Source organism: Halichoerus grypus, chromosome X (assembly GCF_964656455.1).
Source record: "Halichoerus grypus chromosome X, mHalGry1.hap1.1, whole genome shotgun sequence".
NCBI lineage: Eukaryota > Metazoa > Chordata > Mammalia > Carnivora > Phocidae > Halichoerus > Halichoerus grypus.
Window position 1 is genome coordinate 124,436,098 of NC_135727.1, and position 24,274 is coordinate 124,460,371.

The 24,274-nt window shown below is 41.4% G+C and overlaps 1 protein-coding gene across 2 annotated transcripts in view; it reads left to right on the plus strand.

Moving 5' to 3' along the window:
- Positions 1-24,274, plus strand: part of MID1 (midline 1) — a 587,779-nt gene that overhangs the window by 25,144 nt on the left and 538,361 nt on the right. For both annotated transcript variants that reach the window (XM_078064878.1, XM_078064879.1), the window contains one exon: positions 6,409-6,523. The gene's annotated coding sequence lies outside the window, so the exon portion shown is untranslated. The remainder of the gene's footprint in view (positions 1-6,408; positions 6,524-24,274) is intronic.

Here is a 24,274-nt window from a genome sequence, read left to right on the forward strand (position 1 = left end):
TCTGAACTCTAAATGAGTAAAAAAAAGAAAGAAAGTCAAACACAAGTGCATTCCCTAGGTAACGAAGTAAGTCTTAGGCAGGTTAGTGACCCAGGAAGATTTTGAAAGGTCATGTCACAGTCCATTTCACCTCATTTAAAGTTTGGAAATAGTTTTCTTAACAAAATTATACTTATCCTCATTTTACCAATGAGGATGCTTAGAGATGTTAAATAATATGATAAAGGAATCACAGTAGGAGCAGAACGAAACTGGAGCCCATGTCCTTCTGACACTGAAACCTACTCCCTTATACTAGTTTAAATCCATTTGACCTGTTTTATAAAATTCTCTCTCTCTCTTTCTGTGTGTGTGTGGGTGTGTGTGTGTGTGTGTACGTGTACGTGTACATGTACATGTGGCAGGAAAGAGGATTTGGAAACTGGCATTCTAACCTGGATATTTGGGGGGCTTTTACTGGCAAAGCTTATTCAGATGATACTAACATTTTGACCAGTTTTCCCTTTTTTAAAAAAGAAAAATCTCACCCCTTGCCATTAAAACATCTATCATTAAAGGAGGAGTCTAATCTGTTGGTTTCTTAGGAATGGGGGGTAGGGCTTGCACTGAACCATCACATACGTTATCCTTGCCCTTGACCACCAGCACACATTTGAGAACTAGCTGGCTATGGGGGTTAGACTTTGAAGTTCTGAAACGGGCTTTTCCTTGGTACGAAGCAAAATGTGTTCATGCAGAGTCTAAATCCATGAACCCCAGTCTGTAATCAATGCAGCTACCCAGCTTTGATCCAAGAGAGTTAATACATGCCTCGTAGGTGTAATTTGAGTGAAGACAGTCTAAAATCTATTGGATTTCAGAGGGAGGGCAAGAGAGAGAACGAGAGATTACATTAACTGAAGGCAAAGTTGAATTTTGTACCCATCAGGAGGACCAGGGGCCAGACTGAAAGGTTAAAATGTGGGGATGGAAGGTGGGGGGAGTGTGTGGATATGGGAATTTGGCAGTATGGGCAGATGCCGCTCCCCTCCTCGGCACTCTCACCTCTAATCTGTTTGCCTCCCTTGAGCCAGGCAGCTGCCAAGAGGGGGGTGACTAGAGCAGGTGAGGCCTTGGGCTCTGCTGAGGTGCTTGGGAGTTGGAAAGACCCGGGCTGGACTACTGCACAAAGGGGTCACCTGATGATGACCAGAGGGTGGCAGATCCCAGCTCGGTGTTCAAGATGGATGATGATCCCACCTGAGTGTGCTGGATGTCCGTGATCCCCACTAACAGTAGAAAGTGAAAGGTCTAAAAACTAGCAGTAATCGTGCGGCCAGTTGTAGAAATGAGGATGGCAATAAGCATATTTTCTTCCTGTTGTGATATAGATGTGTCTGTACATGTAATAAAGTTTGGTCTTCTTCCCTCTGCCTATTATGTAGTATAAGGAGCGAGTTCAACCTATAACTCAACTCTTAACACTGCAGAAGAGTAACGAGCCATTGTGACTGAACTAGAAGACAATGACCATCAACCATTCATGGATGAAATAACAAATCGGACTCTGTAGCTCCACTTTGGGGGAAAGCCCGAGGGAGTTTGAGATGTATGGGGGATAGTTGATTCAAGTAGGATGGAAGCATTATGTTGTTTACTTATTTGGAAGTTAAAAATGGGTGAAAGGAGAGTGTTGGGATGCTGCACTGAGAAAGGGGTGGTGGAATGTGCTGGACTATCCGTTGTCAAGGAGGCATCAGTACCACCCCTTCGGAGATGTCTTCTGAATTCCTGAAGAGAAGTGGGGCACTGCGTCTCTTATGGTTCCTGTCCCCATACTGTCCTGCGTTAGGGTTGCTGCGGTGGTAACATCCGCTGTTTTTCAGGTGAAAGAGAAGTAGAAGCTGGTATGCTCAGGGGTGCTTGCAGCTGGATGTTGGGTAGGTAGGAGGCTCACCGTGGCTTTGCAGTTGATGCAAGGTTTCTCAGACGTTCTCACAAATTGGAGATTTCGGTAGAGCTTGGGATAAGCTTGCTATGCCAAGCTGAGATATATTCAGTGTCTGCTTCCCAGGCCTTCACTAGTGACTTTCTTGACCCCACTGTCCCAGTGTATTCTGACATTGACGTAAGCCCTAATTAATACATTAAGTCTTTTATTACTGGAATGTTTAGAATGACTTGATTTTGTTGACTGAATCTAAGCTTGTGCCAATAGTTGGATAAAAGATGTGCATCTCAATGCATTTAAGGAAAATGCTATTGGTAGGCAAACACCATAAGATCCACACAGGAATCAGAGGTACTGCTAAGCACATTTTAAAATAGAATTAAGAAGCACTATAATTTTCAATTTGACCTTGAGATCTGCATCTTTCCTTAGGTTTCAGTCTGTTGGAGAGCCATCTACATATTATTTCAGGGGTCGGCAGACTGTGGGCTGTGAGTCAAATCCAGCCTGTCACCTGCTTTCATAAATACAGTTTGACGGGAATACAGCTGCACTCATTGGTTTACATACTGCCGATGGCCGCTTTCGGCACAGTGGCAGCGTTGAACATTTGCAAGAGAGACCGTGCAGCACACAAGGCCAAGAACATTTGCTGTTTGACTTTTTTTTTTTTTTTAAAGATTTTATTTATTTATTTGACAGAGACACAGTGAGAGAGGGAACACAAGCAGGGGGAGTGGGAGAGGGAGAAGCAGGCTTCCCCGCGGAGCAGGGAGCCCGATGCGGGGCTCGATCCCAGGACCCTGGGACCATGACCTGAGCCGAAGGCAGGCGCTTAACGACTGAGCCACCCAGGCACCCCTGCTGTTTGGCTTTTTACAGCAAAACTTTGCTGACCCCTGTATTATCCTAATTCCTACTTCCTTCAAAAAGGAAAGCCTTTTTTTTCTCTGTCATCATCAACTTGGCTCGCTCAGTGGGATTAGACTAAAATATTAAGGCTTTGGCAGAGCAATTTGGGATGCCTGAAAGAACCTTTTAGCTGTCTGAAAGTACCCACTTACCAACACTTCTAACTTGGCATAGCAACATGTCATTTTTAATTAGCTGAATTCCTCCTTAATCATTTTGGCTACCTTTGTGGTGTCTTGCTCCCTGCATTGCTCAAGGTAGACAAGTCTGCTGTTCCCATGCTTGTGCAGTTCCCACAAGTCCAGTCCCCACATGGGCTTTTCTGAGGAACGGCTCCGTTCTCTAATTGGACTTGGGAGTGTTGCAAATACAGGAGGTGCTCACTTCTGTCCTCATCTTCAAATACTAGAAAGAAAGGTTTAGATATAACTGTGGAGCCTTTTGCATCCTAAATTCAACATTTTAGAAGCGATTGAAGAGTGATTTGATACATTACTGGAAATGTAGAAGAATAGTGATTAAAATGCTTTAGAAGGAAAACCGTCATCAGTGAGTCTGTTTGAACTATTATTTTTTTTGTCATTTGGCTATGCTAATCTTCTCTCTTCGTTAGTAACAAAATGGAGCTTGTCCTCTCCTCTAAACAGTTGCAATTGAAAAAGAAACTCTGGAAAGGTATAGTTTAGGACATGTAATAGCCAGGTTAAGACATTCAGAGAGGATTCTTTAGCTTTTGGTTATGATATTGCATCTGCTATAATTCAGTGAGTCTGCAAATACAGAAGATAATGACTCCATTGATAAATATTATCCATCCCTGTGCTTGTGTCATTCATTAAGTCCAGCCCCTGTTCATTTAATTCATTAAAAAAGTATGTGCGTATATATGTGTGTGTATGTATGTATGTATGTATGTATTTGGATCCTACGGTAGGCTGGGCCCTGCTTTTGTTTTGGGCATATGAGGACAGGAGGTAAATAATGAGAGAAAGGAAAGTTCTGGAAACCTCTCTTTCACTCATCTTATTTTGGAGAAGTGGCGGAGTTATACAAACCCTGTATTTGTGGCTATGAAGCGAGGGGCTCTAGTGTGGCTCCGGCAGGCAGCCTCCTCCACACTTACTCCTGGCTTGTGTCCTCTTGCTGTGTTAGCTCTACTCACAGAGTAACCAAAAAAAACAAAACAAAACAAAACAACATAGGAGGATCATTTTAAATGGATGTTTTTGTAAAGAGTCAACTATAAAGTTTGTATTGGACCGGAGTTAATATGGAACAGCAGGGAGCCTCTTGCACTCCCCCTTCCAACTCCATAGTCTGATATTTATTCTTCTTGACAGGAAGATAGACTGCCAACTTTGTTTTTAATTATTTGAATAAAATTACATACATCATTCTCCCTCTTCTTTTGCCTCCCTCGGAAATCCCATCTTCTGTGTAGCTGATGCTGATGAAATTGCTGGTTTTGGCATTAGTGCTTCTGTCAGCCAAGTGAGATGAACTGAGTTAATATCCACACCCTGAAATGAAGCCAGGAACATTTACCCCCGGGTTCTCCCTCTCTCCCCTCCCTCTCTCCCTCCACTCCGCTCCTTACCTGCCACCCTGCAGACATACCGCACGTTTCTGCGCATCTAACCTGGCACCTGAATAAACATTTTCAAAGTATTTTCTAATTCCCCCTTCCCCCATCATCCTCTTTTCATCCTTTTTTCTTTTCTTTTCTTCTCTCTTCTTTTCTTTTCCTTTCCTTTCTTTTCTTTTCTCTTTGCTTTTCTTTTCTCCCTTTCTTTCTTTCTTTCACAAAATGGTTGGGCTCTCCTGTTTTGTATTCTAGTATAAACATGGAACAAATGTGTAGCTCATCATAATGGACATCTGTTACATGAATAGTGGCGAGCTCGTATCTCCCAGATTAATCACTGTTTCTATTCATTTGGAATTAGCAACCTGTGACTTCAAGTAACTCCCTGATGAAACAGAACACACATTCTTTTCACAGATGTATAGAAATAGGAATAAATCTACAATTTGGCAAGCGCTCCAGATGCAGAACACAGTGCATGCTTATAATAAGAAAATATAATAAGTGTCTTAGACTAATACGTGGTAACTCTGACAAAGAGGAATTTATATAGTCAAAACTGCTTGAAAGCAGCCTCACCTGCGTAAGGGTTTTCTAAACTCCAGCCCTGAGGGCCTGTCGTTTCCTGACAAAGTTTTCTCCTGTTATTTGTCCTCCTTGGAGACTCGAAATTCTTCATCACTTAGAAGCAAGATAGAAATTTGGAGGCTATGAAGCATAACAGAATTATCGTCTGTAGGAGCCAGGGTCTTACTGGCTACCCTTCTTTGTCAAGGTATGTTTTCAGAAAGAGTGCGTTTCTGTGTGCTAGGACTGGGGATCCAAGACATCTATCATATACGGACCATTGAGTAGAAGTCCGCAGAAGCTAATGATTCACAGTTGTATCCCACTGTACATTTACGCAGAATATTGCCCTCAAACCTGAATAAGGAGTGTACAGCACGAGGTAGTTGTTGAATTCATTTGTGGTGTGAATAATGCCAGCTTTTACAATGAGGCCATTCATTCATTTAGCAATGGCTTATTGATCCTCTTTTATCAGAACCTACTGGTCCGATCGTGGGGCTGTTCTAATTTGGGGTATGAACACAAGAACTTTTTTTCTTAAAAAAAAATTGTCTAATGAAGGAACCAGGTGTGTGTACGCATAAGGCCAATACTGTGATAGAGCCTTTGATAGGCATCTGAGCAGCAGAATCGTCAGTCTCTCTTCAGTGGGCTGTAGGCAGCAAGAAGAAATTCAGAAAAGACTAGAGCGAGAAGATGGTGTCTTGGCAGAGTCTTGAAAGAGAGTAATTTATCTGGGGCCTTGGGGAGAGTATTAGACATAGGGTGGCGACAGAGTGGGACTGTTACTGATTGTCTTCCTTAGGTTGCATTCTGTTTCTATTCTGCTTCCAGAAACAAACTTAAAGTATAAGAGATGTTACTAGGAAAATTAGATAGCAGGGTCAGGGTTTGAGAGGAAGAGATAAGGGACAGTTTAGGCCACTTATAGTCATTATAATCTGATGGTGGGAGAAACATCAAGTAGTCCACCTCTGGTTTCCTTTAATTGACTATGCTGCGGGTAGACAACGTAATAAGAAAATTGTAGATCAGAAATGGTCAAATATTGGGGTGCCTGGCTGGCCCAGTTGGCAGAGCATGTGACGCTTGATCTCGAGGGTTCTAAGTTTGAGCCCCACGTTGGGTGTCGAGATTACTTAAAAATAAAATCTTGAAAAAAAATTTTTTAAATGGTCAAATTTTGGTAATTCTGTAAGGTTCAGTCTAATAGGTATAACATACATGTACGTGGCACAAAAACCCCAAAGCACAAAAAACAGTGCAAAGCATGTCTCAGTGCTTTCCTTCTCCCCTGCTCATCCATTTCCCTCCTCAGAGAAGACCACTGCTAGAGTTCTTCCAAAAGATATTCTTGTCATGTTCAAGCATTTCCATAATGTAACATGTTGTTAAAATGGGGCTCTTCTAGGGTCAGTTTTGGCTGAGGAATGAAGACAATGGCCACCACATTCCAAGATACCACCAGGACAGTAATTCTCAGTTGACCGTGGAAAACCTGAAGGGAAGAGTCACTGACATGGAAGGTAAGAGTTAAGAGGAGTGTGTGTGTGTGTGTGTGTGTGTGTGTGTGTGTGTGTGTGTGTCGGGGGGGGGGCTTCTTAGAGGAAGTGGCATCGAAAGTCCCACCACTCCTTACCCTCCAGAATGAGGGCAGGCGCCTCCTACTCCTAGCCCCTGGCCTACTGAGGGGAGCATCTATGGGACCAAGCTGAGCCCCGTAGGGTTTGTTCCTTGCATCTAAGGAGCCCAGAGGGCTGGTGCCTGACTCATCTGATGAGGCCTGAGTGGCCTATGATCAGAGGGAGGGGGCTTTATCTGGAAGGAAACGGCCCTCCCTCCGGAGTTGCATGGATTCAGGAGACCATATGTGGAGTTTGTGTTGGGAATATTGGTCCGTGGTTGTTCTAACAGGGATCTTGTAGCAGGGTGTTGCAAGTTGGTTTCTCCTGGAAGCATACCATGAGAAAGAGTTCGGTGTGCACTTGTCTAAAAGGGATCAACACCTGGAAGGGGAGAAGAAGGAAACCAGATTGGGTAGAGGGAGAAGTTGGGCTGTAATGCAGGCCAAGTCAGCCTTGGCCATCTCCATGGATAGCTCTGGCATATAATGATCCCATGTGGGGCCAAATAGCACGGATTTTATACCTTTACTTTGATCAGCTATCACTGGGTGTAGGCCACCCTTAGAAGGATGTGACCTTGACTTTGACAGCCCTCTGCCGCTCACTTGCCTCCAGCGGAAGGCTGGCTCTCTACCTGCAGCCCTCCCATCAGCTAGGGCAACCAGCCCTTCCTGGAAGGGGGACCTGGACAACATATCTCAATGCCCATTGCATGAGCCAGTGTACCTCAGCATTAAGGGGCAAGTGTGCATATTGCTAGTGGCAGGAGCCAAGAGGGGACTGGGAACAGTGAGTCAGAGGAAACGCCTAGGATAGTTAAGCCTTGGGAGAAAAAGACACCAGTGTTGAAGTTTCTGTGGTTTATTTTGTTGCTTAGAGATGGGTGCTTGATTCTCCTTTGAGAATGATTGCTCTTCAGTTGTGGGGAAGAAAAATGACCAAAGCAGACCTTTTGGTTTTGCCAAAGAGAAGCTATAACTCTAAGCTATCCACATAATTCTTCATTGTCGGCCAGAGTCGTACCGTCCCAGGAGGGGGAGCGCAGGGCTGGTGATGAAGGATAAACTACTATTTCCTCTCTCTAGGTCCCAGGAGAGTTTGGCGGTGGGGGAGACAATGGTCAAAACCCCTCCCAGGGTGACTGGGTAGTGGGAGGTGGGCTCTACTCTGCAACAGTGGGGGGCAGGGCTCAGCGTCCCTGGGGTGGGGGGCAGAGCTCTGGGAAGAGTTCCCGGGGCCTGCTGGGGGACGCTGTGAGGCAGGAAGCACTGAAGTCCCGGAGCCACAGGGCATGAGGGGGAACTGAAGGAATAGTCTGGTCTTCGGAGAATCTGCGTATCAGAGATACGGGGGTGGAGAACATACCATGGCCCGAGGTGGGGATTCGCCACCATTACAGGGACATGAAAGGCAAGCGCCACCACGAGGGAGGAGCACTTGGCTCATCTGAACATGAGTGTTGGACTTTCTGAATGCCATCTTATCCAACCTCTGCTTCGGTGTCTGTGGTTCTGCTTTTGTATTGTTGGATGGGGCCACTTACTAGAAAATCCTTTCCAGTGAAAATTAAATTCAGGTTTCCTTACGTGCCTCTTCCTAGCTGTCTCTTTATTCTCCTCCTTTCTGCACTTTTCAGTTCGGCACTGCTTTGATCAAGAGGCAGGATGTAGAGTAGAAGCACTGCTTTGGAGTCATGGAAACTCAGTTTCAACATTGACTCGTTCTTGCTGGCTGCAGAAGGTGGCCCGCATTACTTCACTTCCCCCACACCAAGTCTGGAGAGCTCTTACTTACCAGCTTGGCGGCCGTCACTCTGTTTGCTGCTCACATTGTCACACGTTTGACTAGCAGGGACCTCTTTGAGCTGCTTCCAGTGCCCTTTTGAAATGGCCTTATCTTTGAGCTCTTCCCTGCTTTCTGGCACTGCATGACGTCTCAGGCTCGTCTTGTGTCTTCTCTGCTGCCGAACGAGATCTGGAATTGGCCATTTTCCCAAGAAACTCTATACCTTTCAGTGGGGATTGGAATTGGAGGCCAAAATCTAGGGCTTGGTCATTTATTTCTACTGGTTGTTTTAGTTAGCATTATGCGACTAGGAAAACAGAATGGGTGTTTTCATGTATTAATCAGAAGAACATCAGTGATTTATTGATAAATGATAAAAGCAAATTGTGGAGTAATATAGTACTATTTTGAAAAGAAGTTAAAAGGAAATAGGCACATATTACAATGAGTCAAAGAAAGTTGTAGAAGGATATGTAGAAACTGCTAACAAAATTGTGGGATTTGGGAAGAGTTAGGATATTATTTTTATTTATAGAGCTTAGTATTATATGATTTCCTACAATGATTATGTATTACCTTGTTTTGTATTCTGAGATCTAGTAAAATAAATTGCACACACACACAAATATGGAGGGATGAATTCAGACCTACATAAAAAAACTTCATTCCATTTTATTTTGTCTACGGTAAGCTCTATGTGTTGCTACAAATGATCTCTGGGGCTCTATCAGGGGGAAATATGCATGATGGACCTTCATTCTTAGATTTATGTAACTCACAATAGCATTGGAGAGACTTATTTCAAATATGTGTTACTCTTTGGCAAAAAGACACCACATTGTATTCCAATGATAATTACTGTTTCAGTCACATAAGAAAATGTTATTTATACATATTTTTGTATCTCCCCGTTCAGTAAAAATCGGTTTTGTTGGATTCTTAAGTCCTCTCCTCTTTTCCTGTGCCTGGTTCAGGGACATCTCACTTTCACTTTTGACCTCTGTGAAATACCAGAAGGAGGGGTCAGTAGCTAATTCGGGACCTATGAGTTGGTGATCCAATGTAGCCACTTTAGGTAGCTCAACTAAAATGGTCCCTGCCACTCCCCTTGGATCTCATTCGGGCTCCTGGACAGTGGTGGCGGGAGTATGATTTATGCTCAAGTTGAAGGTTACTCCTCCTCCTCCTCTTTCTCTGTATTTTGTCCTGTGATAAATTGCCAAGGCTTCTCAGTAGTACAGAGGAAAACAGGCACAAGGATGATGAGGAGAATGTGGCCAATTTCTGGTAGAAAATAGTCTTTAAACCCAATATAAATATTTTATTGAGAAACCAAAGTTTGTAGATGCTTTGAGTTTTTATTAAAAGTTTTAACTGCTATATTTATGAAGATGCTTACAAGCCCTTAATTAGGATCTAAGACAATAAGCATTCAATCTCCAAAAATTTAAATGTAAATAACTGAGTAATAGTAATGATTTAGGATTAAGGGGATGTAGTTCTAGAACATTTTTTAAAGCTCTTGTGGCTAATATTTTGGAAAAGGTATTTTGTCTGATATAGTTTGTTCTATTTATCCTCAGTGAACATTTAGTTGGTATTTTAATATAGTTCCCCTTATGATGGTTCTGACAACTTCTTTTGGTCAGAGACAACATAACGTAGTGAAAACTGCACAGGCTGCAGTATTAGGTCTGGGTTTGAATGCAGCCTTGGTCAGGTTAGCCAACACTTCAGGAACTCGGCTTTCTCAGCTCTGAAACGGAGATGAAAACACTGTCCCAAGGGTTAAATTACATAATATATAAAGGAACTGGAATGCCTATTTAATAAATGATAGTTAGTAATATATTGAAGTAAAAATTTTATAGCTCTGCATTTCTAAAGAGTGAGCCAATGAATGGATGCAATGAACACCTGCAGAAATGAGGAGGAGATGAGAAACTGTGCGAAGGAAGTCAAGATGTGGGTTAGAGGGTATTATGCTAAGTGAAAGAAGTCAGGCAGAGAGAGACAAATGCCATAGGATTTCAGTCATATTTAAGAAGCATTTAAGAAACAAGATAAGCAAAGGGGAGAGAGAGAGAGAGAGAGAACCAAACAACAGACTCTGAACTACAGAGAACAAAGCGATGGTCACCGGTTCGGAGGTGAGTGGGGGGATGGGGGAACTAGGTAATGGGGATGAAGGAGCGCCCTTGTCGTGATGAGCACCAGGTGATGGATGGAAGCATTGAATCACTATATTTTACACCTGAAACTAATATAACGCTGTATGTTGACTAACAAATTAAAATAAAAGCTAAAAAAAAAAGAATACTCCCTGTAATACATTGAATTCTTGTAGCCTAATATTACAGAGAATATGTCAGTATTTAAGTGAGTCCTCAAATTTATCATAGAACTGCACTGTATGAGGAATTATTTATAACTATGGTTCATACTTTTACCAAAACAGAATGGATTTTCCTCGAGAAGATTCAGAGCAAACATATCCTTCTCAAAATTAATCATATTTCCTTCAATCCAATTAAACTAATTGTTGCCAATTCATAGGAAATTCGGTTTGAAGAAAACATTTATAATTTTGGGATATCATTCATTGGAACGCCACAAAAGTAGAACATAGATTAGTAGAGAAACAGTTTCCAAACCAATGTCTGGGATTTTGTTTGGAATTATCCTCAAAACCCCAATTCTGGAGCTTAACTGGTAATATCAAATGACTTTCCATGCCAATTACTCCTCCTATCCCCTCCTTATCCCTCCTTTCTGCCAAATAATTTTTCCCTCTAACTATGGTATTAATTCGTTCAACTGAACCCCCATGAATATGAAGCAGACTGAAAAACTCACACAGTGTCAGAGGTGGAAATATCAGCTCATATTTTTGATTGTGTTATAATGAGATCTAGACTATACACTGTAGTCCATTCGTGTTGTGTCCTTTTGGAAGGTCTATATACCACGACACATGCAGCCAATTGTGCCTTCCTGGAGTTGGAAATGTTACATATTTCAAGAAGCAGTTCTTTGTGCTAGTATTTGAAACGCAAGCTCCTTTGTGTGCTGTTCTACCCCACCCCATTACTGGTATGAAGCTATATATTTCAAAAATGTCTTGCTTATGAATACCAGGCAGAGAAAGCACCCACGTAAGCATTTAGAAAGGAGAGAAGCAGACTAAACTGGATGAAGAGAAGCATAAATGAATTTTGGAAACCTCGTTTGTTTTTCCAGAAGAGATTCCCTGGTTCCTTTGCCACTCCCCTCCTCCCAATCCTTATGGAGCCATTTTAGAGCCAAAAAAAAAAAAGAGAGAGAGAAAGAGAGAGAGAAAGAAAGAAAGAGAAAAGAAAAGAAAAGGAAAAAAAAAGAGAAAAAGGAAAGAAACATAGGAGAAAAATGGCGTTTCAACTTTCATACTGTTGTAGTATTCCTTTCCTATCTTTGTGTTTTTCCTTTCATGTTGAACAAATAACTCATTTCTCTTGTCTTTTGCCTAATTTCCTTATGAATTTGCATTTTTAGCACTTGGCCACGGGGAAACATTTATAAAAGAATTTAACCTATTACTGATGTTCAGATTTTGCCTGTCGCTATAACCAGTGTCTGCCAGTTTCCTGCTGGGCGTGCCTTTCCTTCACCTGCTCCACACAAGCAAATCCCTGCCAGCTTTCTTGCCTGTCCTGAAGACTTTTGCACTTCTAGGATTTTTATCACTCTCATTACTGATTTGGGGACCTTTCACAATTTTGTTGCCCATCACTCATATTTTAGTCCTTAAGGAAATTCTACAATAAGTCATACTTTTAATCCTATAGCCTGTCTCTTGGCAAGTGGATTCATTTCATTTTATTTTATTATTTTTTATTTTATTATTTATTTTTAAAATTAAATTAATTTTATTTTTCTAAATTTTGTAATTTTTAAATTTTTATTATTTTACTTTTTAAATTTTAAAAATTTTTTTGTGCTTCATTTTAAATCATATTTTGATCAAGATTACAGGCAAATTAGCCAGGTTTGCCATAGATGTAATTCCTGAGAAAAGAGAAACTGTTGGATTCAAAGTATAATTAATTGTTCGCATGAATTTATCAAGGACTAAAATTACCTATTTCATTTTGTGCACCTTCAATGATTTTCATCTAGCTGTATTTATATTGTCTATTGCTAAATTTATGCAAAGATCAAAACATCAAACGAAATGAAGAGAAAAATCAAAGAGAAGAAGTTCCGTTCCTCTCCCAACCTTCTCTTTAGTCACATAGGCTTTGCCTGTTCTATTACTAAAGACCAGGTGAAATCAAGGCAGAAATCTTCAGTTCCCTTTATAAAAAAGGAGGGGAGGGCGCCTGGGTGGCTCAGTTGGTTAAGCGACTGCCTTCGGCTCAGGTCATGATCCTGGAGTCCCGGGATCAAGTCCCGCATCGGGCTCCCTGCTCAGTAGGGAGTCTGCTTCTCCCTCTGACCCTCCTCCCTCTCATGCTCTCTCTCTCAAATAAATAAAAAATCTTTAAAAAAAAAAGGAGGGGACTCCTAGTTCCTCTGAGAAGGGAGGGTGACTCTCTGAAAGGGAACACCTGCTCTCTAGATCTGTATAAATGTTTAAAATGCGACAGTTACTTTTGCCTTAGGATTTTGGATCATTTCTTTTTCAATTTGGTAGTAGAGTAGAAGAATCACTTGTAATATCCATCTTCTCATTGTTGTGGACTCTTTCTTTTCTGTCCTCTTCAGCATGTCCATCAGTTCTCTTTAACACATTAACTAGAGGAGAAATGTATCTGGAAAGTTTAGTTGGGATAGACCTTGTATCAAGCACCAAAATGAAATTAGGGGATTATGATTATCATGTTTATTTAAGCTATTACCAGCTCCTAATAACACACACATATACTCAATTGGAGTAAGATTTGACTGACTGCCCATAAACAGCAGAGGTTTGAATAAAATATTTAGAACCTAAGTGGATATTAAGATCACATTGTTTTCCTTCCTGATTATATGCTGTTATGCCTGATTTAGGATTATTTCATTTCCTAGCGATAGAAAGCCAATTCAAACTAGATAAAGAAAAAAATAGAATATATTGATTTATGTAACTAAGAGAAAAGAATTAGTTCCGACTTCAGGCATGGTAGGATCCAGGAACTCAAATGATGTCATTAGGAGATATATATGTGTGTGTCTTTCTTTTTGCCTATCTAATCTTTTTTCATTTTTAATGGTCTTGGGGTTTTTAATATTTTTTATTGTGATAAAATATGTATAACAAAATATGCCATTTTAACCATTTTAAATGTATAATTCAGTGGCATTCACTATGTTAACAGTATTGTGCAGCCGTCGCCACTATTTGTTTCCAAATCTCCATCACCCTAAACAGAATCTCTGTAACCAATCATTAAGCAGTAACTCCCCATTCCCCTCTCCCCGCACCCCCTGGAAACCTCTAATCTACTTTCTGTCTTTATCAACTTGCCTATTCTAGATATTTCATGTAAGTGAGATCATACAATATTTGTCCTTTGGTTTCTGGCTTATTGCAATTAGCATCACATTTTCAAGGTTCTTCCATGTCATAGCAGGTGTCAGTACTTTATTTCTACTTACGGCTTAATAATATTCCATCATAGGGATAGACCACATCTTGTTTATCCATTCATCTGTTGATGGACATTTGGAATGTTTCCATCTTTTGGCTGTTGGTGAATACTGCTGCAACAAACATTGCTGTATAAATCTCTTTTCGAGTCCCTGCTTTCAGTTCTTCTGGAACATACCTAGGAGTGGAATTTCTGTCTGATCTTGATTCCTCCTTCCTCTCTGCGGTTTCATCCTCAGGTAGACAAAGGCAGTTTGTTCCTTACTCCTCAAGTTCCTGAAAGATGGGAGAGATTTTCTCTCCCATTGCCTATATTAACACCCGAAGAGCAATTCTGATTGTCCATATTCTGATCTCTACCTCTGGATGGGTCACTAGAGTTAGGAAGACACTTCTTTGTGACTGCGTGACTAACAACCCACTGGGTTGGAGGGCAGTTCTCTATAGAAAAGGGAGGCTCAGCTTCTAGATATTTCTAGATGCCAGTGGGCAGAGATAAGAGATGTCCACTGCAGTCCCATTCCTGGTGTAGGCAGAAAACTCATTTTTGCTGTTTATCAGGGACCCTTGGATGAGAGAAATAATTTAAGAATGACACAGCTGGAGTTTTGACAAGAATGAGGGAAAACCAACTGTCAGGGCTGCTGATTGGAATACTAATGCTATTACCTCTTGGGAGAACATTTCAGTGATATCTAGCATTCCTGAAAATGTGCGGACATTATGACCCAGCAGCTCTGCCTTCATGTAGTCCCAGGAAAACCTCTTCCACCATAGCCTCTGGAAACAGGGACAAGACTCTAATCTTTGTGGCATTGTTTGTAATTGTGAAAAATGGAAAACCCCTGAATGTTCATCGGCTAGCTAAAAGATAAATTGTAGTGTATTTATAGAATGGAATGTGATGCCACATTAAAAATGATCTAGATCTATAGGTATCAGAATAGATAGGTTCAAAAGTATAACACTGAATGAAAAAAAAATGAGTTGTGGTATCATAAGTGCTGATTTGATAGCATTTTATTCACGTATCAGAAAACATGCAAGACCATGTTCAGCATTTTTGAATCCACATTTGGGATATATGTATATAAAATAAAAGTATAAAACCATATACTGGAAGGGTTCCCAACAAATTAAATAGTTACAGGCAAATGGGAAAGGGGAAAAAAATCAAAGGGATTTCAGTATTTTCTATATTGCTCCTTTTTTTTTTCATTTTTTAAAAAAGATTTACTTATTTAATTAATCTCTGTGCTCAATGTGGGGCTCGAACTCACGACCCCAAGATCAAGAGTCACATGCTCCACCAACTGAGCCAGCCAGGCGCCCCCCCTTTTTTTATTATTTTAAAATTAGCTCAGTTAAAATGACTAAATGTAATCAATCATTAATTTAGTCTGGTTGGTATTGTTTTTCCTTCACTGTTCTATATTTTTTCAAGCTTTTCACAATTAAAAAAAGTAGCACATTGTTAGAGTTCAAATGGAAATCCAGTTTTTTTCCTTTAAGCTTAAAATTTTGGGGTATGTGTGCAGATAGATGAAAAAGGTAGATAGATGGATAGATAGATAGCATATTGCAATTCTTTTATGTGGTGTTTTTTCCAAGTAATCATAAGAAGAGGCTCTTGCCAGAACCTCCCTGCTGTGTTATACTCCTTCTCTCCATTTTGTGTCATTTATGTGTTAGAGTAATTTTGTCCTTAATCTGGCCTGTGCCCCAGTATTCCCCTAACTAGCAAAATGCCCAGTGTGTTTCCCATTAACCTCAAAATTCCTACTAGGATTTAGTCTTCGAGCCTGAAGTGCCTCCTATCATTTTAGCAAACAATCAGACTGCTCCCCGAATGTTAAAAGCTGGCAAAAATCAACTACCCAAATCAGTATTCCTAAGAGAAGAAAGTCCTGGGAGGTGAAGATAGATTTCAGAAACCCTATTCATACCATGAGGGAAAAGTCATTAAATAATTGTGCTTGAGGCAGTTGGTGACAGCTGTGTCTCTTTCGGTTTTGCAAAAACGCTAACAGAAAGATTTGCAACATCTTGCTTGATTCTGAAGTGGTTAAAATTTTATAATAGGAACCTTAATGGCAAGAAAAAGAATCGCAGCAAGAGCATTGCTCACTGAGCACTGACATCACCGCGCGGGAATGAGGATTGTCTTACACAATGGAATGCGCTCTATCCCTCCTCCGAGAGGGAATTTGGCTTGGTATGCAAATTAAAATATTGTTTTGAAAAATCTGTTGCATCAAATGACAGAAACAGTTTTTTCTAATCCGACTCTTCGGAGCATTATTGGCAAAGTAGTTGACAGCAGGCTCATGTAGCCGGTTCGTCTGGGCCACACTCTTGGATTTTGTAATGGAGCCCAATCAAGTGGAATTGTCCTTTGGCGAAGATGCAAAAGAGCCCTAAATTCTTGCGGTCTCTGTTTAAATAGTTTTATTGGGCATAAAAGAAAGGCAGGATCATTTACTTGAAATGCTTGCAAACCCTTAAAAGCATTTCGAATGTGTTATTTTGTTCTCCCTTTGTTGGGAAGTTGGCAGGTGAGATAGGGGGACGCTGGCTTGTTTTGGTAGGTGGCCTTCCTCTTCTCCTTTCAAGTTTCCTCGAAGGGGTCTCTCCCCAAATGAAGTCTTCCAGTCTCAAGTTCTGCAACCTGGAAATAATTTGAAACGATTCAAAAATGTTATACATTTCACAGCTCTGCTCTGCAATGTCATTTGACTGGGGTTGAGCCTGAGTTCACAGGTGGGGATTCAGGGAGTGACCGAGGCCATCACTCATGCTCACTCAGTGCTCCTGCATCGCTCCGGAGCGGTGGTTCCCCGACAGCGGTCCTGAACAGCATTGTGGGCGTCACCTGGGAGCTTGTTAGAACTGGTGATTCTTAGAGTCCACCCGAGACCTACTGGGGGCAGGACCCAGCAACCTGATTTAACCAGCCCTTCAGGTGATTCGGATGCACACGCAAGTGTGAGAACCACTGCTCCAGGGAAATCTGTCTACCCGGGTGTAGAGAAGCCCAACTCTGAGCCCTCTTTACTCTTCCTTCTCCTGCCGTGGCTGAAGTCCATATACCAAATCTGTCATCAAATAGTTTGTGGTGGAATAATTTTAAATTGATTGCCACCATATGCAAGGGACTTTTGGTATTACTTTTGGAATTTGGTGTTACTTTTGGAATTTGCAGGGACATGTTTTTCCACGAGGAGGTAAATGTATTCATCCTTAGTTGTAAAGAGGGGAATGGTAGTCTGGGACTAGTGCCCTTATAAAGGAGGTGCTTCCTCTGTCCTTCCACCATGGGAGGTTATAGCCTCCAATTAGTACCTATCTGTATCCCTTTTTTCTTCAAGAGATAAACTTGAAATTAATATTGAAAAAGTCTTTCCCTGAGATTATATCTCCTCTAATGACTTCTGTCACTTGTTCCTTAGTACAGGACTGTTTTCAGAAACAAATTTGGCATCTTAGGTAACAATCCTCAGACAGACAGTGATACTTTTGGTTGCCGGATGTAAATGTATTATGTATATCGAAATACCTAAATGCAAGGAATGGAAAACTATATCTAGATGCTTTGCCTTCTAGTTTGCTTGGTGTCTAGTTTTTAAAAATCTCCTTATGGAAATAATGCTGTGATTATTGATGGAGGACGTTGAGGAAAAAACTGACATTTATCGAACAGCTAGTGTAAGCCAAGTGTGCTTGCCATATGCTATCTCATTTATTTTTTTAAGATTTTTTATTTGAGAGAGAGAGAGAGAGAGAGAGAGAGAAAGAAGCAGACTCCCCGCTGAGCAGGGAGCCCGATGTGGGACTCAATCCCAGAACCCCGGGATCAGGACCTGTGCCGAAGGCAGATGCTTAACCGACTGAGCCACCCAGGCACCCCCATACACTATCTCATTTAGTGTTTCAAACAATTATGAGAATAGATCACTTTGCCCAATTTACAGATAAACAAACTGAATCTTTAATTACTTATTGTAGCCATTCATTGGCTGCCCAGTGGTGATTTCTTTTTAATCTTTTGTTAAGAGAGGAACTCAGAATTACTGTGGGTATCAGGTACAGTTATGTGCTCAGGGAAGGAGGGCTCAGTCTCAAGATATGAAATATGATTGAGCTTAAATTGAACATGATTATTCTACCTCTTTTCCAGTAATTGATTTGACGGTGGTCATGTGACCTGGTTCTGACCAATTGAATGGAAGGGGAAATTTGTGGGGGAATGCTGTGAAAACCTATCCTCCCTGATAAAGTAGAGATCTGTACAAATAAAAGACCTCATTCCTTCTTACATTGGACTGCTGTCTTGAAAGGACATGATGCTTTGTTGGAGCTGCAGCAGCCATCTTGCAACTATGAGGAAAAGGCCAAGGGAGAGCTGTAAGGGCTGTCCTGCCTGGTACTGTTCTGCTTCTGGATTTCTGGTTGTGTGAGTTAACAAGTCTCTGTTGTTTAGGCCACTTTTTGCTAGACATCCTGTTGCTTGCTATTAAAAGTATATATTCTGAGAACATACCTGTTTATCAGGTACCAGAATAGGGACTAAAACCCAAGTTTGACTGATGGTAAACACCCTCCTGGTTTGTTCTCTCTCTTACCCACCTGCCTTCCTGCCTTTTCTTTTAACAAAAGTAAACATCGTCTACCAACAGCCTACAGAATTTGAAGTCATGGGAAATGACCAACAAAGATGAGGTCTTTGGAAGCATTCTATTAAATACAGTATATTCTAGACCAGATTGTGACAAGGAATGCTTCATCAGTATTTTTCAGGTAACCTGATACATTTTAGGCATGATGTGATAAACACATTCTTCTTGTAAAAATCCAGATACTACATGAAGCCAAAATTGTCCAAGATTTATTCAATCCTGTTTTCCTTTCCAGAAGTAATCATCCATTGCCTTTTAGTCAGATATCTCCCTAGATTATTTTCTATGCATTTATATATTTACATGCTCCGGTCAGGATGAATTTTAGAAGACAGTGTTATACAGCCTATATTGTTCCATGATTTTTTTTTTTTTTTAAACTTCACAGTATGTGTTGTAGATTCTTCCACATCAGTTGATTAGGTATATTTTATTCTTATTATATGTAACCCAGTGTTCTATAGTAGGAGCAAGGTAAGGTTTTATCTGCTTATCCCTTTGGCTAAAATAATACCTGGCACATAATAGGCATTTAATAAATATTTGTTAAACAAATGAAGTCCCTTAGGGTGTTCATAATTTTTCCTTGTTTCAAACAATGTTTCTACTTAAATTTTAGAGTCAGTTCGTCTCTTTGCCCAAAATTAATCCGGTTGGGACTTTGATTGGAATTTATTGGCAAGAATTGACATTTTTTTGTAATATTAAGCTTTTTCCATGCATTTTTTGCATAAGTATTTCTGCAAGACAGATACCTTTGAGAGAAATTGATGATTCAAATGGGATATGAATTTTTAAGATTTAATAGTTACTGCCAAAATTATTTTCAATAAAGCTTCTACAATTGTCTGTACTACACCAATGGTATAGGATGGTGGCAGTCATGGTGATGATGGTGGTAATGGTGGTGACAGCGGTGGGGGGGGGTGGTGGGGGGGGGATGGTGTACTGATGAGGGTGATGGTGGTAGTGGTGGTGGTTATACTCTATCGCAAATGAACCCAGGGCTTTTCTGTCATAGTTCAGTTTAGCTGTGATTATCCTCAGATACCTGATCACCTTTAAATTTTATCGCTCCTCAGGGGCACCTGGATGGCTCAGTCGGTTGAGCGGCTGCCTTCAGCTCAGGTCATTGAGCCCCACATCGGGCTCCTTGCTCAGCGGGGAGTCTGCTTCTCCCTTTCCCCCTGCCCCTCCCCCTCTGCCCCCACTCATGCTCTCTCTCTCTCTCAAATAAATGAATAAAATCTTTAAAAAAATAAAATAAGGGGCGCCTGGGTGGCTCAGTCGGTTAAACGTCTGCCTTCGGCTCAGGTCATGATCCCAGGGTCCTGGGATCGAGCCCCACATCGGGCTCCCTGCTCTGCAGGAAACCTGCTTCTCCCTCTCCCACTCCCCCTGCTTGTAGTCCCTCTCTCGTTGTCTCTCTCTCTCTCTGTCAAATAAATAAATAAAATCTTTAAAAAAAATAAAAAATAAAATAAATTTTATTGCTCCTCACTTCAAGTGTGGAGGGAAGTACTGATTCTTCAGCTAAACCCATGTTCAGAAAATTAGGCTTGCCTGAGAGTATACATTTTATAATTGCTACCAAAATATTGGGCCAGTCCTAGGTGAATGCTCATATTGCCAAGTTGAGCAGTACTGAATTGTTTTTTAGGAAGACGAACTCCCACAAACTTGAACAGCTGTCATAAAGTGTCCCAGGATGGCAAAGGAAGACTTCTAGCAGGAAAGGCAAGAAGTGAAAATAAAATAAATAGTTGACTGTTGGTTCATGCTTATGTAGCTGTCCTGCTGAGTCCCAGGACTCTCGGCTGAACTGCTCAGTGTCCCTGTTCCCTAATAAATACCCAGATTCTGTATAGAGGTGGATCCCTGGACCTTAAATGGAACACATAGCTGACTGCTTCCATTTAGACTTTATTTTCACATTTTTCAGCTGCCTATGCAAAACCTAGTACTCCTAACCTTCATTTCACTGTGACTGGCTCATCTTAAACTCACAAAACTACAGGCTGCTTTTGCCACCATGTTGTATGTATGTGTCTGTTTTAGTTGTGTGTGTTTCTTTGACAAAGTATTTGTGTGCCCAAGCATTAATGCCACTAATCCAATTAGCAATAAACCAGATCACTTGCTCTAACTCTTGAATATCATACCACATTCAGTATTGGTATTTCTTGTTTTACATATAAAGTTTCATTTTGAATGATAAGTTAAATGCTTAAATAAAATGGTTGGAGAAATTATGAATATTCTGAATTACTGAGATTCACTGATTCCAGTGTATCTTTCTAAAGAAGGTCTGGAACTCTTGCATAGAGATAATATTTTAACTTAAATACTTTATTTTTTAAAAGATTTTATTTATTCATTTGAGAGAGAGAGTACGAGCAGAGGGAGGGACAGAAAGAGAGGAGAAGCAGGCTCCCTGCCGAGCAGGGAGCTCGATGTGGGGCTCGATCCCAGGACCCTGAGATCATGACCTGAGCCAAAATCAAGACTCAGACACTAAACTGACTGAGCCACCCAGGCACCCTTTAATTTAAATACTTTAAAAAAAAAAAAGACTTAAGACTCAGAATATGTCCCCATGGGATGTCAAAGATACTGTCATGATTTTACTATCTCTTATAATCCTATTGCCCAAAGGTCGCTTTGGGGCAAAATCTGTTTCCTTTGTATCTGCCTGAGGAGCAACATTGTACCCAACAGTCATTGGGACAAGAGTCCCCACCTGATTATGGAAGCAGGCTCTGGCCCGTTTCAGGGAAGGACTTACTGACCTTCATTCTTCCCTCCCTGGCTGTCAGGCAGAGAGTTCCGGCTAACCAGTGTGAGCTGAAGTGTTGATGAGACGTTGCCTGTGGTCCACTGCTCTGGTCCCAGATGATTCTGGAAGGTCTGCTGTTTGCTCTGTGGGAGCTGCTGGTCAATGGGAGTCCTACAGATTGGTGATAGGAATACACCAGAGAAGATGCATGATTTTGATTTAATACATTGATTTTAAGCTAATACATGAAAATTAGAATGCCTTTCCAGAATGTTTATTTTTAATTTTGAAAGCTATCCTTTGTCCATTGCTGGGAGGCTAGCTTGTATGTTTTGACCCTAAAGCAGTCGAATGTTGAAGCCTGGACTGAGGATGCACACAAGGAGAGAGGTACCTTCTAGAAACAGAGAACATAACCATAGAGAAAAGAATACCTGCTTCTTACAACTCAAAGTGTGGACCATGGACCAGCAACACCCTGTAGCCTAGAAGCTTGTTAGAAATGCAGAACCCTGGGCTCTACCCCAGACCTACTGAAATCAGAATCTGCATTTTAACAATATTCCTTGGTGATTCCTATGCACATTCAAGCATGAGAAGTGCTATTTTAGGCAGTATTAAGACTGTTTTAGGCATGTTTGCCTCTGGAGTCACCCCACTGCATAATACCACTTGCCATCACTATGCCCCAAGTCATTTCTGAGCATTTCAAAGGAGCCTCCCAGCAAAATGTTTGCACGGACTTGCATAGAGAAGTTAAGATCAGAAATGGTAATAACAAGATCATCAAGCAGTTAATGGTAGAGCTCTAGCAAGCCATGCAGTTGATAAGCTCTATGTGGTTAGATTGGGAATCCCCGGTGCTTTAAGGGCTGACCCTGAACAATTATAGGCTGACACACAGATTAGGGCAGTGACACATTGGCAGGTTTTGGGTGAATCAGCATGGAGATAACGCTGGCTAGAGACAGATGAAAGGATACGATAACTCATTAGGTGTGGGGTTGTGCCTTTTTTTATAGCAAGCCCTGTCGTGTCTGCACCCGACTGTTAAATGCTATGAATAAGAGAAGTGCTGTGATTGTTTTATGTTGACCTTGGGTGGCCTACAGGACCTGGCTTTTAACTCCTGTATCATGGACTCACTTTGGAGCTGACTCACTCTCAATATTCAGAAATGACATTTGACCTTGTACATTTTAAAAGTGAGGTATAATTAAGCTACAATAAATTGCACAAATCTTCATTCCAATTAAGTTTTGACAACTGTATGTATTAACCATCCAAAACAAAATATAGACCATTTCCATCATCCCAGAAAGCTCCCTTGTGCCCCTTTCTGATTAATTCAGAAATGCTGTTTTGATTTTTCCACCATACATGATTTTGCCTGCTTTAGAACTTCATATAAAAGGATTCATGCATATCTCCTCTTACGCTTGGCTTCTTTCATTCAGCATAATATTTTTTTTAAAAGATTTTATTTATTTATTTGACACAGAGAGAGACACAGCGAGAGAGGGAACACAAGCAGGGGGAATGGGAAAGGGAGAAGCAGGCTTCCCGCCGAGCGGGGAGCCCGACGCGGGGCTCGATCCCAGGACCCCGGGATTATGACCTGAGCCGAAGGCAGATGCTTAACGACTGAGCCACCCAGGCGCCCCATCATTCAGCATAATATTTTTAAGAATCGTCCGTGTTGTTGATCATACTGTCTAGTGCTGAGTAGTAATTTGTTGTGTGAACGTACTAAGTTTAGCCACTTCCATGTTGATGAACATATAGGCAGTCTCCAGTTTTGAACTTCTCAGTAAGACTTCTTTGATCATTTGTAAACAACTCTTTGTGGACACGTGTTTTCATTCCTCTTAGCTAATTACATAGGGGTGGCATTGCTGGTTCTTAGGACAGCCGTGTGTTGAACTGTTTGAAACTGCCAAACAGTACTTCAGACTGGCTGTACTGTTTTACACTCCAACTAGAAATGTCTGAGAGCTCAGGTTGCGCCAGATCCTCACCAATATTTGATGTCAGTCTCTTCAGTTTTGGTTTAATTTGCATTGCCTTGGTAATAATGACACAGGACACTATTTCACATACTTATTTGCCTTTCATATCATCTTCTTTTGCAGAGGGTCTGTTCAGGCAACTCTTTTGCTTGTTTGTATTGAGATTTTTCTTTTTTAAATTGTCAACTGTGGGAGCTGTCCCAGATGGATTTCTTTCAACTTACCTGGCAAGCCCCCTGCCTTGGGCCTCAGAACCCAGAGTACCCCTGATGCCTTTTCCTCAGTCCTGCTTGTGAAGAAGGGCTGCCTTGCCCCTGGGAAAGGCCCTGTTCATCTCAGGGGAAAATCCTTTTGCCGCCCTGCCCCAGCGTTTGGCACGATAGCCCTGAACACTTGGTGACGACCTGTGGGAATGATGTGATGGGTCAGTGCCGACGTGCTCGGCGGCCAAGCTCCTTGGCATCCTCCTCTGTCCTGCCAGACCACATGCGGCCATTGAACTTTCACTGCAGTCCTGACGAATTTCTCCTTAGCCTTTTGATCCGGATTTCTTCTCCTCCCATCATTCTGCTCTGAATGAGAACAGTTACGGCTCTCTTCTCCCCTATGAAGGGCTCATTGTTCTCTGGAAATTTGTTCATTTAGGTTGCTTTGCACTCCCCCTCCTGAGATGGATTTTATAAAACTTTGATTTTGTAACTAATCAGGCTTCTTTGGGTGGTTAGGTGAGAATGATGCCCTCTTGACTTTTCTACACTCTAGCCAGAAGTGAAGTCCTGTACATCCCTGCACTCC